Source organism: Nerophis lumbriciformis, linkage group LG10, assembly GCF_033978685.3.
Source record: "Nerophis lumbriciformis linkage group LG10, RoL_Nlum_v2.1, whole genome shotgun sequence".
Classification (NCBI taxonomy): Eukaryota; Metazoa; Chordata; class Actinopteri; order Syngnathiformes; family Syngnathidae; genus Nerophis; species Nerophis lumbriciformis.
Window position 1 is genome coordinate 31,727,517 of NC_084557.2, and position 15,786 is coordinate 31,743,302.

A 15,786-nucleotide genomic window follows, 5' to 3' on the forward strand; every position below is an offset into this window, starting at 1 on the left:
CACCTTTTGAATGCAATTACTGAAATAAATCAAGTTTTTCAAAATATTCTAATTAACTGGCTTTTACCTGTATATTGATATATAATGTAGGAACCAGAATATTGATAACAGAAAGAAACAACCCTTTTGTGTGAATGAGTGTAAATGAGGGAGGGAGGTTTTTTGGGTTGGTGCACTAATTGTAAGTGTATCTTGTGTTTTTTATGTTGATTTAATAAAAAAACAAACAAAAACAAAAAAAACGATACCGATAATAAAAAAAATCGATACCGATAATTTCCGATATTACATTTTAATGCATTTATCGGCAGGCCGATATTATAGGACATCTCTAGATGATTGTTATCATAATATTGCCAAAATGTGTAAGTTTTCTTATAAAATTGTGACTTTTGTCGAGTAAAATTACGACTCTTTTCATAAAATTGCCAAATGTTTAAGCTTTTCTTGTAAAATTGCGACTGTTATTGAGTAAAATTCCAACTTCAATCATAACATTGCACACATGTTCAGTTTTTCTTGTAACATTCTGACTTGCGTTGAGTAAAACTACAACTTTTTTTTTAATACTGCCAAAATTCAAAGTTTTTCTTGTGAAATTCCAACTCATTTTTTCACAACACACTTTTTTATATTGCCATAATATGTATGTATTATTAATGTTGTAAATACAAATCTTTATATATCTAGAAAGGGTGGTTCAAAAGAGGTAGGCATTTTTCGGTGGTCTCAAGAAGGTAACGCATACAAGAGTGTGTGTGTGTGTGTGTGTGTGTGTGTGTGTGTGTGTGTGAGTGTGTGTGTGTGTGTGTGTGTGTGTGATAATGACAGTGTTTTAAACAGATTTTAAGATGGGCAAGTCATAGACATTAACATACTTCATGAGATACATCAGCACAATTTAATGAGAAAAAAAGTTATCTGAACTCATTTTTGTAAGCTCCAGCACCCCCCGCAACCCCAAAAGGGACAAGCGGTAGGAAATGGATGGATGGATTTTTGTAAGAATGACATATACGATGCGCGGGTTTAATGTACTACATTTATTCAACCATATTTATTTTTATTGTGATTGTAGCTCTGCATCTTACTGAGAGCCAAGGCCGCCCCTTCTGTAAACGCAGGTTACGGGCTGTGCGTTGGGCCCCGAAATCCATGGGGGCCCCCTGTTTTACGTGAAGAAGCGCATGTAAAATATCAATTAATGAATGACAGGGCAGTTCTCATGAAATGTTTACCAAACGTACTCCTAGAACAGGCCTGGGCAATTATTTTGACTTGGGGGGGCCAAATTTAGAGAAAAAAATGTGTCTGGGGGCCGGTATATCTATTTTTAGGAATACTAGTACAAAACCTCACAATAATGTCTGATTGAATGCTAAAAACATTCAAACTGAATGGAATTTTTTATTTCTTTACTGAATGAGACACCCAGAATGTACATGAAAATAAAGAATGTGGGATTTACAATATTAACTATGAACGATAAAACACTGAATATTGACAACATATGAACGTCACACCCTCTCCTGGTCGACATATTTTACAATCAAGCGAAACGCAACAAAAAAGCAACAAACACAGCGAAATATGAACGCAAAGGGTAAAAAAACCCCACCTGCAATCTGATATATGTGATATATCACCAGAGGTGGGTAGTAACGCGTTACATTTACTCCGTTACATCTACTTGAGTAACTTTTGGGATAAATTGTACTTCTAAGAGTAGTTTTAATGCAACTTACTTTTACTTTTACTTGAGTATATTTATAGAGAAGAAACGCTACTTTTACTCCGCTACTTTTATCTACATTCAGCTCGCTACTCGCTACTAATTTTTATCGATCTGTTAATGCACGCTTTGTTTGTTTTGGTCTGTCAGACAGACCTTCAAAGTGCCTGCGTTACTGGTGACGTTTCACTCCGTTCCACCAATAAAATGCAGTCACTAGTGACGTTTGACTCCGTTCCACCAATCAGATGCAGTCACTGGTGACGTTGGACCAATCAAACAGAGCCAGGAGGTCACATGACCTGACTTAAACAAGTTGAAAAACTTATTGGGGTGTTACCATTTAGTGGTCAATTGTACGGAATATGTACTGTACTGTGCAATCTACTAATACAAGTTTCAATCAATCAATCAAAAGTGTCAAGGAAAAAAGACACTTTTTTATTTCAAACGTACATCCCGTCACAAGCTTAAAGACTGACTGCACAGTTCCTGTCTTCACAATAAAAGTGCCGCTCCATCGCGCCTGCGCTTTCAAAATAAGAGTCTCCGAAAGCCAGCGCAAACAAGCTAGCAAGCTACGGAATTTGCCGCCAATGTATTTCTTATAAAGTGTGTGAAAACGAATATGGAAGCTGGACAAATAAGATACCAAAAACCAAACACTTTCATGTGGTATTAGACAGAAAGGAGGAACTTTTTTTTCTCCTCCATTTGAAAACGTGGACGTTAAGCACTGCTGTCTGATTACAATCAATGCAAGTCATCATAATCAGGTAATACACCAACTTATATTCTTGTCAACATGAAAGAAAGGAATCTATATGTGTTAAACATGCATGTATATTCATTAAAACACCTTTAACATGTAAACAAAAACGGCAAAATAAATAAATATAAATGATATACTGTATATATCAATGTATGTGTATATATGTATATATATATATATATATATATATATATATATATATATATATATATATATATATATATATATATATATATATATATATATATGATATGTGTGTGTATGTTACTCATCAGTTACTCAGTACTTGAGTAGTTTTTTCACAACATACTTGTTACTTTTACTCAAGTAAATATTTGGGTGACTACTCCTTACTTTTACTTGAGTAATAAATCTCTAAAGTAACAGTACTCTTACTTGAGTACAATTTCTGGCTACTCTACCCACCTCTGTATATCACTAAGCTTTAGAACTTTTGTTGTAAAAATCTTCTTCCGCGTCTGTCCTTGACACCCGCATTTCAGGCTGGCCGCTCTGGAAACACTCTGTGGAAAAGCTCCCCACCCACACTACTTGGTGCCTCGTCTGAGCTGCTGTGACGTAGATTACCATAGTAACTACCGTATTTTTCGGAGTATAAGTCGCACCGGAGTATAAGTCGCACCTGCCGAAAATGCATAATAAAGAAGGAAAAAAACATATATAAGTTGCACTGGAGCCCGGCCAAACTATGAAAAAAACTGCGACTTATAATCCGAAAAATACGGTAATTAGATTATCATAGTAACTAGTATATCATGCAAAAGTGCAGCTACAGTTTTCATCTTAAAGATCTAAAAACATTTTTCGGGAATGTCCGGCGGGCCAGATTGAAAAGCTTATCGGGCCTTAATTTGCCCAGGTCTTTCCTAGACCCTTCCTGCTCCATCACTGATAAAAATATAATTGAAAATGTCACCATGTGGCATGAACCGCTGCCTGATGTCTCAATGATGCTAAAATTGCTGTTTTACACTGAAAAATTATTTATCTCCCATTAATTTGTTTTAGTACAAAATATGAAAAATACCTGAGGGTTCCTGGTTCAATCCCCACCTTCTACCAACCTCGTCACGTCCGTCGTGTCCTTCAGCAAGACACTTCACCCTTGCTCCTGATGAGTCGTGGTTAGGGTCTTTCATGGCAGCTCCCGCCAATCAGTGTGTGAATGTGTGTGTGAATGGGTGAATGTGGAAATAGTGTCAAATCACTTTGAGCACCTTGAAGGTAGAAAAGCGCTATACAAGTATAACCCATTTACCATTTGCATTCAAGTTTGATTAAAAAAGTATAAAAATGGTTTTAAAAATTTGAAAAATATTTGTAATAAGGGGCCAAACTCTGCTTGGGATCCCAATTTACAGTAGTCTAGAGCGACCCTTATTGGAGTACACTGCAAGCAAAAAGAAAATATTGTTTAAATTTACAGCTGTCAAGAGTTTTGCATGGAAAGAATCACAAAAAATATTGCATTATTCATGCAGTTTAATCATGTGATGTGTTTTGAGCGCACATGCTGCTTTACTGGCCCTGTGATGAGGTGGCGACTTGTCCAGGGTGTACCCCGCCTTCCGCCCGATTGTAGCTGAGATAGGCTCCAGCGCCCCCCGCGACCCAAAGGGAATAAGCGGTAGAAAATGGATGGATGGATGCTGCTTTACTTTAACCGCGGATGGCTACCTGAAAGGGGTGAGGGTTGGTATACGGTCAGTGATCAGGTCAATGCATATGCAAAGATGAGTGAGGAGATGCCGACTGTTGGAATAATTGTTTGTAAGTTATCACAAAAGAAATGTTGTATTATGAATGCTGTATTTCAAATGTTGTACCGTATTTTCCGCACTATAAGGCGCACCGGATTATTAGCCGCACCTTCTATGAATTACATATTTCATAATTTTGTCCACCAATAAGCCGCCCCGGACTATAAGCCGCGCCTACGCTGCGCTAAAGTGAATGTCAAAAAAACGCTGCGCTAAAGTGAATGTCAAAAAAACAGTCAGATAGTTCAGTCAAACTTTAATAATATATTGAAAACCAGCGTTCTAACAACTCTGTCCCAAAATGTACAAATGTGCAATCACAAACATAGTAAAATTCAAAATGGTGTAGAGCAATAGCAACATACCGGTAATGTTGCTCGAACGTTAATGTCACAACACACAACACACAAAATAAACATAGCGCTCACTTTCTGAAGTTATTCTTCATTCGTACCGGTAAATCCTTCGAATTCTTCGTCTTCGGTGTCCGAATTGAAAAGTTGCGCTAGTGTGGCTTCCAAAATGGCGGGCTCCGTCTCTTCGAAATCATCGGATTCAGTGTCGCTGTTGTTGTGCAGCAGTTCTGTGAATCCTGCCTTCCGGAAAGCTCGGACCACAGTTGTGACAGAAATATCTGCCCAGGCATTTACAATCCACTGGCAGATGTTGGCGTATGTTGTCCGGCGTTGTCTGCCCGTCTTAGTGAAGGTGTGTTCACCTTCGGTCATCCATTTTTCCCACGCAGTTCGCAGTCGTGATTTGAATGCCCTGTTGACACCAATATCCAGCGGTTGGAGTTCTTTGGTTAATCCACCCGGAATGACGGCGAGTGTTGTATTTGTGTGCTTCACTTGTTTTTTGACACCATCTGTGATGTGGGCGCGCATAGAGTCATATATCAACATTGACGGAGCAGCGTGAAAAAAGCCACCCGGCCGCTTCGCGTAAACTTCCCTTAACCACTCGCTCATCTTTTCTTCATCCATCCATCCCTTCGAGTTAGCTTTTATGATGACGCCGGCTGGAAAGGTCTCTTTTGGCAAGGTCTTCCTTTTGAATATCACCATGGGAGGAAGTTTCTGGCCATTAGCATGGCAAGCTAGAACCACCGTGAAGGACGACTTTTCATTCCCAGTGGTGCGAATATTCACCGTACGTGCTCCCGTTGTATCAACAGTGCGGTTCACAGGAATATCAAAAGTCAGTGGAACCTCGTCCATGTTGATAATGTTCTCTGGCCGGATCTTTTTTTCCGCTATCTTCTTTTTACAATATGCACGGAAAGTAGCCAGCTTTTCTTTAAAGTCGTTAGGCAGTTGCTGTGAAACAGTGGTCCGTGTGCGGATGGAGAGATTGCGTCTTTTCATAAACCGAAAACACCAAGAAGCACCACCTTTAAAATCATCCAGGTGAAGTTCGCTTGCTAGCGTTGTTGCCTTCATTCGAATAGTGATGGTGCTGACACTTCTGCTTGCTGCTCTCTGCTCAACAACCCACTGTTCGAGTTCGTCCTCCAACTGTTGCCATCGTGCTTTGTTCCCTCGGAAGCTCTGTTTTGTCTTCTTTACCTGGCGCAGGTCATCTTCTTGCTTCCTCCACCTACGCACCATTGATTCATTGATGTTATATTCTCTTGCTGCTGCTCTATTTCCGTGTTCTTCGGCATGACTTATTGCCTTAAGTTTAAATTCTGCGTTATAAGCGTGTCGCTTAGTAGGAGCCATTTTGTAGTCTGGTCTTTACAGATGTAGACAAACAAAGGAAATGAAACGAAATATCCGCGCGCTTCTTTTTCTTCCGGGGGCGGGCGGTAGGTAGCGCTTCCTGTTCTATGGGGGCGGGTGCTTACCTTGGCGGTTGCTTGCGTAGAAGAAGAAGCACTTCCTGTTCTACCGGGAAAAAAGATGGCGGCTGTTTACCGAAGTTGCGAGATCGAAACTTTATGAAAATTAATCGTAATAAAGCGCACCGGGTTATAAGGCGCACTGTCATCTTTTGAGAAAAATTGTGGTTTTTAGGTGCGCCTTATAGTGCGGAAAATACGGTATTATGAATGCTGTATTTCGAGGCCTAACAAAAGGATGAAGGCTCGAGAAACGCCACTGTGATTTCAGCACGGACAGATGGCAGGATGTGCTCAACTCCTGGAGGAACGCTCTTTGAAGTGTTAAACGAACTCTCTTTGAAGTAATTCACAAACTCTCTTCCAACTATTTGGTCAACGCTATTTACGACACACTGCCCTCTTGAAGTCACTGTGGACAGGAGATGGGAGGGGTTGTCCATTGTCCTCCAACTCTCTTCCAACTATTTGGTCAACGCTATTTACGACACGCGGCCCTCTTGAAGTCACTGTGGACAGGAGACGGGAGGGGTTGTCCATTGTCCTCCAACACCTGCCCCAGCTGGATCCAGGAAGAGCCAAGCCCGAGAAGTCCTCTTCTTGGACTTCAAAGCGACTGAAAACAATGACTGTTTTACATACCTCCCCATTCCTATTGTGACATATGTTGGTGCGTGAACATGGAAGATCTGAATTAAAAGAGGAGACGAGAACCTTCTTGGTCAGAGCGTGCTAAGACACTGTAAGAGGTTACAGGTTGAAGCCGTCTCTCCTCAATTGAGTCCAAATTGAATTCTGTCTCTGTTTGATTCCTTGCCTTTTGTCTTGTGTAACAGATGTCCTGTATTTGAACCTGACATCTAATTGGTCCTTCGAGCCGGATTCCAACACGTCTGACGATTCCAGCATGAGTGAGTGAAACCAGAGGACCATGGCAACCAAATCCTGATTGAGGAACTGCTTTTTCTTCATTTCGGGCTGGAATTGAAAGACTGACGGAAATCCAAGGACAAGAGGAAGGAACGCAGAGAGCAGTGAGTACGTTTTAAATTGACGAAGAAAGAAACGACTGAGAGAAAGCGTGTGACTGAGGGTTACGACGCATAGACAAACCCTGTAAATCCTAGGCTCTAACAGGTAAAAAGGCCAAATTAGAGGGACGTCGGAGTCCAACGTCCGTGAGTATTAAAATTTTAAATAAAAACTGAATTAAGATAAAAACTGAAGAGGCCAAAAGACTGCAGGTAAACGGAACCGCGAAAACTGGAATCCGTAATATCCATAAACAAACATACTAGGGGGTGTCGGAGCCCACAATAATTTGAAATATCCGTGAACCATTATCCTGGGGACGTCGGAGTCCAACAGACCTAAAATGGTCTATTCAGAATAAAAAACTGAATTTTGTCCGTGAAAAAACAATAACCTGGAGGGCGACGGAGTCCGCATGTAATATACATTGAAATTTCCGTAGATCAATATACTGAAAGGTGTGAATGTGAGAGTGTGTGGGAGTAATCGCCATTAGGCTATCACTCCATATTAAAGTTGTGAGAAGTAAATAGTGGGTTATTGTGGATGCTCTAGGCAAGACACCTCCACTGGGGAACCATCTCCAGTAGAAGCGACGTGTACCACAATAATAAATTAAACCACTATCTTACAACAAAGACAAAAGTAATCCTTATAAGTTTCGGCTCTGTAGGAGGCGACGGATTACTCCAAATTCTCAAAATGGAAAGAGGGACACAAAGAAACGCAGATCTAATATGGTCTATTACAATCTATTTAAACCAAAATAGAAGACAACAACCACAACGTCAGCGGTTACACCCGACTGCATGTTGGAGTTGAAGCAGAGAAGGACATTTTGCAAGAAACTGTCCTGGGAAAAAAAAATAAAAAAATCTAAGTAACTCAGCATGACTGTTAAAAGACGACACCAATTAGTCATGTTGTCAGCGTATGCCATTGGTGGTAAGATCGCTGCAAATGTGTTTGTTTGTTTGTTAGTGTGTGTTTAAGTGTGTATCTTTCCAGGTACAAATTGTGTAAAAACCCTGGAGGTTCAAATAAAAATAAAAATAGGTTAAAAGAAAAAGCAAATAGGAGAATAATCTCAAAGTGCTAACGTGAGAGAAAAGTAAAAAGAAATGAAGAAATGGGGAAAAATCAATAATAAGAATTAATGCAAAATGAAATAAACTAATGCGAGAGAGAGATAATGGGGGTATTGAAATAAGAGATGAAGAAAAGGTAGACTGAAGATATACATGTATGTTTGGATATATAAAGAGCGCTTTTATATATACAAATATATATATGTATAATTAAATAATGGAACAAATAAAAACCTAGATTAATAACTATAATAAGAGTTGAGAGGTATAGTATGATAAAATGATAAAGTGGGTTACATGTTTATTAGCTGAGGGAAGAAAAAAAAAAAAGGAGAGAAGCTCAAGTGTTGCTGACCTTTGCCCTAAGAAATGCACTCACGCCCTCACACACCACCTTGTGTGTGTGTGTGTGTGTGTGTGTGTGCGTGGCGCAGTGGGGGAGGTGTGAAAGTGAATTTATTACATGTAAATTTAAAGTAGGTTTAACTTTGAAGTGTAGTATAACATTCTTAAGTTAGATTATGGGAAGAATGTAAATTCAGAGTTTAAAAGTATAGATTAAGTAGCATATAGACAGTTAAGTGAGTTTAAAACATTACTTAAAAAATGCATAAAGTAATATGTATAACAAGCATTGTCCTGAGGTTCCATGCAGATCTAAACAAAGGCAAAATAATGCACCTTGGATGATAAACAGTTTGAAAAATGCATGTAAAAAGAAAAATAGACTTTGTAAGGCGTTTATCAAATCAAGAACAGAGAATGCTGAAAAACGCTGTAAGAACTACAAAAACAAGTTGACCAATATATTGAGACAAGCAATGAAAGGAATACAAAGAAATTATGAGGATGATGTTGAACAAAAAAGACATCTATGTATGTCCAGACAATAAACCAATCTTACAAAGAAAAATCGGTATAAGTGAGCAGCAATATTGAGCCAAGGTTGAACTCATGGCTCAACAGGAGGGATATGAATGCCCTTATACAGAAGTACTATACTTCCTATAGTTTAATTCTTATAAAAAAAATTGTATAAAACATCTATGCAATTAACTAAATAAGAGTGAAGGAAAACATTATTGTCTGGTCATAGTAGATGCATTTTCAAAGTAGTTAGAAATATTTCCTAAAGGAAAAGCAGATGTGCTGACAGTAGCAAAAGCATTATGCAAATATTTAGTAAAAATGTACATTAACATTACAAGTACAACAGGACTAACACCATTTGAAAGATAGTGGAAAGACCAACCTGGGTACACTTAGTACATTGTAAAAAGGTCATTTCTGTTGAATCATCCAATAAGGAAAGGGAAGCAAAGTCTGGTAATAGTGTGGACGCACACGATGACTAGAGTTGAGCCAAACCACTGACCTTGGTAGAGGAGTGAATCAGCAGAAATGACACCCCAATGGCTCAGACGATCCATAAACATATGGGTTAACGATATTGGTACTGGTCGGCCCTGCCCCCCTAATATGGTTCACTTGGGAATCTGAGTAAAATGTAGAACTCAGGAAACAAAATGATACTGCACCCATAGTAAACCCAAACCACTGGCAGAATCAAGAAGTAAAATACACTCACAGGGGAGGTCGTATTAGAAGACGGGCAATGGGAGGATTCGGAGTAACCCCATTAGTGGAAAAAATGCCAGAAAACCCATGCCAGAAAAACAGTAATGGGAAAAAGTATTTGGGATTGTATTTAAAAAGGTCATATAATGGAAAAAAAGTATTTGGAATTGTATTTGTGTTATCAAAGGGACATGTTAACTAGCACACTACAAATTCCACTGTGACAAAGTTGTAAGCATACCATTTGATGGTGTGTCAAAGTTTGATAATAATTGGTTCCTGTTTTGGTAATTAATTTGTTCCTTATGGCGGAGCAAGTGGGAAAGGCTACAAAAACTGATTGTGTTGTATGTATAAGCCCAGACAATTACTCAAGATGAGTCAAAAAAAGTTGAATTGAAGTAATGAGCAAAACAAAATTGACCCTGTAGCTAAAGAGACAAAACAGAAACCAATATTTGATAAATATGTGAAAAAAGCTAATTATACCTGCATTAACATGCAAGACTCTGTACAACAGTTAGGAAACGTATCATCAGATAACTGCATACACATAGTAAAAGTATCAATATTTGTACAAGAATTGTTAACATGCCTGAACAGTTTGATATCTGAACATTGGAAAATAATTAGACATGATGTAAACTGACAAAGTGTTGGAGATCCAACTTATATCGATGCAATAGGTGTCCCAAGAGGTGTACCTGACGACTATAAATTGGTAAATCAAGTTGCAGCTGAATTTGAATCATCCGTCTACTAGTGGTGTACGATTAACAAGAATGTTGACAGAATAAACTATGTCCACTACAACGTACAGAGATTGGGAAATTGGACACAGGCCGGACTTGAAGCAGTCGCTGATCAACTCGCCGCCACCTCCCTTATGGCCTTTCAAAACCGTATGGTGCTGGACATGTTGTTAGCGGAAAGAGGGGGTGTGTGCGCAATATTTGGTGAACAGTGTTGCACGTTCATACCAAACAACACTGATGCAGAAGGTAGCCTGACCAAAGCACTGGAAGGCCTTCGCACCCTCAACGGTAAAATGAAAGAGCACTCAGGCATAGATACATCTATGTGGGATGGGTGGATGGACGGTTTCGGCAAATACAAGTCTTTGGTATCATCAATTCTAGTATCTATGGCCGTGTTTGTAGCAATACTGACGTTGTGTGGATGTTGTTGTATTCCCTGTCTGCGTTCTCTGCTTAACCGTCTGATTACCACAGCGATTAGCCCAGCAGATGATAAAGCTGTTCAGATGCACCTCCTGGCGGACGATAAGGAAGATGAATCTGATGATGGGGATACCTACCTGGATGGTGTTCCTGATCTGTTTCCAGACCCGAGTAACAATGAGAAAAATTGATGTTGAACTCTGAGTGTAAACATAACTTTGTCGTAAGGAAATTAACCATTAACTGAAAATAGCAAGAAGAAGTTATTAGGGATAAGGAGATTATGGGAGGTTTTTGCGATAAACAGGGGGGAAATGTTGGAATAATTGTTTGTAAGTTATCACAAAAGAAATGTTGTATTATGAATGCTGTATTTCAAATGTTGTATTATGAATGCTGTATTTCGAGGCCTAACAAAAGGATGAAGGCTCGAGAAACGCCACTGTGATTTCAGCACGGACAGATGGCAGGATGTGCTCAACTCCTGGAGGAACGCTCTTTGAAGTGTTAAACGAACTCTCTTTGAAGTAATTCACAAACTCTCTTCCAACTATTTGGTCAACGCTATTTACGACACACTGCCCTCTTGAAGTCACTGTGGACAGGAGACGGGAGGGGTTGTCCATTGTCCTCCAACTCTCTTCCAACTATTTGGTCAACGCTATTTACGACACGCGGCCCTCTTGAAGTCACTGTGGACAGGAGACGGGAGGGGTTGTCCATTGTCCTCCAACACCTGCCCCAGCTGGATCCAGGAAGAGCCAAGCCCGAGAAGTCCTCTTCTTGGACTTCAAAGCGACTGAAAACAATGACTGTTTTACATACCTCCCCATTCCTATTGTGACATATGTTGGTGCGTGAACATGGAAGATCTGAATTAAAAGAGGAGACGAGAACCTTCTTGGTCAGAGCGTGCTAAGACACTGTAAGAGGTTACAGGTTGAAGCCGTCTCTCCTCAATTGAGTCCAAATTGAATTCTGTCTCTGTTTGATTCCTTGCCTTTTGTCTTGTGTAACAGATGTCCTGTATTTGAACCTGACACCGACTGCTGTGCTGTCTGGCAAATTTCACTTCAAAATATACCCTGACTGGACTATCAAGTTTTGAACAAATAAATCAAGTAGCGTATTTTCCGGGCCATAGGGCGCACTGCCGATGAATGGTCTATTTTTGAAATTTGTTCATATATTAGGCGCACTGGATTGTAGGGCACATTTAAAGGAGTCATATAAATATTTTTTTTTCCTAAATGTAAAACACTTCCTTGTGGTCTACATAACATGTAATGGTGGTTCTTTGGTCAAAATGTTGCATAGTTAATGTTTTACAGATCCTCTTCAAGCTGCTTCAGGATGTGCCGTTTTGTGGGCGGTCTTATTTACTGGCTCACCTTCGGCAGCATCTTTTCCCCGTCATCTTTGTTGTAGCGGTGTAGCGTGCAAGGACTGGAGTGGAAGAAGTCGTCAAAAGGTGGCGCTAACTGTTTTAATGACATTCAGACTTTACTTAAATCAATAACGAAGCAGCATCTCCTCATCCGGAAACAACCACACCGGAAATGTGTCCCGTGAAAAACCGTCCAACCGGAATTTCAATAACTAAAGTTCCTTGGGTGAATAATGTAAACTCACTACACCGGTATGTTTTAGCGCTTTCATGGCGTGTTTACTGACAGATATAAGTAAGAACTTTACACTACTTTATGTTAGAAATGGCAATAGCGGAGGATGAATGTCACATAACAAGAAGATAAAGAAAAAGAAAAGGCTTATCAGACTACAAAGGCGGATGCGCGCAATTTTTCCAGATTTATGCAGATCCCAAATACAGATTAGCAGTAGAGATTGATTGATTTTTTACACCTGTGGCCAGGCCAAGTGATTAAAACTATAGAGGTCCGATAATATCGGCCTGCCGATATTATCGGCCAATAAATGCGTTAAAATGTAATATCGGAAATTATCGGGAACAGTTTTTTTTATTATCGGTATTGTTTTTTTTATTTGTTTTGTCTTTTTTATTGAATCAACATAATAAACACAAGATATACTTAGTGCACCAACCCAAAAAACCTCCCTCCCCCATTTACACTCATTCACACAAAAGGGTTGTTTCTATCTGTTATTAATATTCTGGTTCCTACATTATATGTCAATATATATCAATACAGTCTGCAGGGATACAGTCCTTAAGCACACATGATTGTGCGTGCTGCTGGTCCACTAATAGTACTAACCTTTAACAGTTAATTTTATTCATTTTCATTAATTACTAGTTTCTATGTGACTGTTTTTATTTTGTTTTACATTCTTTTTTATTCAAGAAAATGTTTTTAATTTATTTATCTTATTTTATTATTATTTTTAAAAAGTACCTTATCTTCACCATACCTGGTTGTCCAAATTAGGCATAATAATGTGTTAATTCCATAACTGCATGTATCGGTTGATATCGGTATCGGTTGATATCGGTATCGGTAATTAAAGAGTTGGACAATATCGGAATATCGGATATCGGCAAAAAGCCATTATCGGACATCCCTAATTAGCAGGTACCAGAAGGTAAGAAAAGTTGCTTTTGCATAATATAATAATATGTCTTACCTTATACACACACCATAATAATACTCATATGTTTAATGAGCTGACAATCCATTAAGCGGTGCGGCTTCATAGCTTACCAAAGTCGTACTAAAACATTTTGATAGATTTTTGAGCGCCGTGTGTAATGTTCTATATTTTCAATGGAACATTTAAAATGTTAGTGTTGTTTACTTGAGACATATTGCCATCATAGTGGCAATATACACTTAGCTCTTATGTTTGACTGCCATCTACTGGTCACAATTATCATTACAACATGTACCAAATAAAATAGTTTTGAGGTGGGTAAGCTCAACCAAATGTGTTCCTTACATTAGGCGCACTGTCGAATTTTGAGAGAAAAAAAAGGATTTTAATTGTGCTTTATAGGCCGGAAAAAGCGGTAAATCATAAGAATTTTTTTCCCAAGTGCCATTCGGACAATAAAATTGCATTTTGTGTCTAAATATCGGAATCTTTTTTTAAGTTAATTGAAATGCATGCAAGTAATTTACTGCGATTCCTCGAGATTAATCAAATGTGATTCAACAATACATTCCAAATACCGTATTTCCGGGCGGTAATTAATTTAAAACCTCTTTTCACTCCGGCGCTTACCAAAGGCATGCGGTAAATTTAGGCCTGCGCTTATAAATTTGAGTGTGATGCAAGGATACCATCATGAAAAGCACATTTAATAAAAAAAACGTTATTATGGTCTTACCTTTATTTATAAATGAAGTCCATGCGCAGCTCCTTCTGAACAAAAGCATCGATAACTTGTTTATAGAAGTCTTCCTTATCTTTCTTCCGTTTTAAAAGTCTCTATGTCTCGATGGAGATCTTCCTTTAATTATTACCTCCTGCTTCGATTGAAAGTCCAGTTTAGAAAACTGTTTTATTTTAGATATGTAATCCTCCATTTAATGACTCATATTTGACACAGGCCGCTACGGTATATTAATAAAACATAGCTGCTTACTGTTCTTTTTAGCATATTCAATAACTTGGACCTTAAATCCTACTGAATAGCTCTTTATCTTCTTCCCTTTATGCGATTTTAAATTATTGAAATCAGCCTCCTCCATTTTGAAAATGATGACAGGTGAAGTGTCACTTGTGACGTGGCGAGTTTGACCCGGCGGAAATTCTAGGCATATGCTAATTATTTTGCGAAACTAGTTTGACCCGGCGGTAATTCTAGACATGCGCTAATAAAAATAATATTTTGCGAAACGGGTTTGACCCGGTGGTAAGTCTGACCCGGCGGTAATGCTAAGCATGCGCTAATTATTTTGTAAAACGAGTTTGACCCGGCGGTAATTATAGGCAGGCGCATACTATATACCCGGCGGCAATTCAAGAAAATACGGTATATCAAAACACAACCACATGAATACAAATATCGGGATTGTCAAAATTAATGGGTTAAACCGAATTAGTTTTCATAGTGCAGTTGATCTGGCTGCAGAAGTAAACAAGTCAGTACGGAAGACGCTAAACACCACGCTGGCCCTCTCTATCGGACGTATGAGAACAAAGAAACATGATGGAACAGTCGAACGACATAAAGTATTCTGCATTTAATTTTCTTGTCACCGAAGCTTCTATCTGAAAATAGCACATTAGTACCAGTTGCAGCTCCACATTAATGCTGTTGGTTAGAAAACAAATGTTTTTTTGGTACAACATAAGCATGTTAAAGTTGTTAAGTGAATACCGTATTTTTCAGAGTATAAGTCGCACCGGAGTATAAATCGCACCGGCCGAAAATGCACAATAAAGAAGGAATAAAACATACCGTATTTTTTGGACTATAAGTCGCAGTTTTTTTACATAGTTTGGCCGGGCTCCAGTGCGACTTATATATGTTTTTTCCCTTCTTTATTATGCATTTTCGGCAGGTGCGACTTATACTCCGGTGCGACTTATACTCCGAAAAATACGGTATAAGTCTCACTGGAGTATAAGTTGGATTTTTGGGGGAAATTTATTTGATAAAACCCAACACCAAGAATAGACATTTGAAAGGCAATTTAAAATAAATAAAGAATAGTGAACAACAGGCTGAATAAGTGTACGTTATATGACGCATAAATAACCAACTGAGAACGTGCCTGGTATGTTAACGTAACATATTATGGTAAGAGTCATTCAAATAACTATAACATATAGAACATGCTATACGTTTACCAA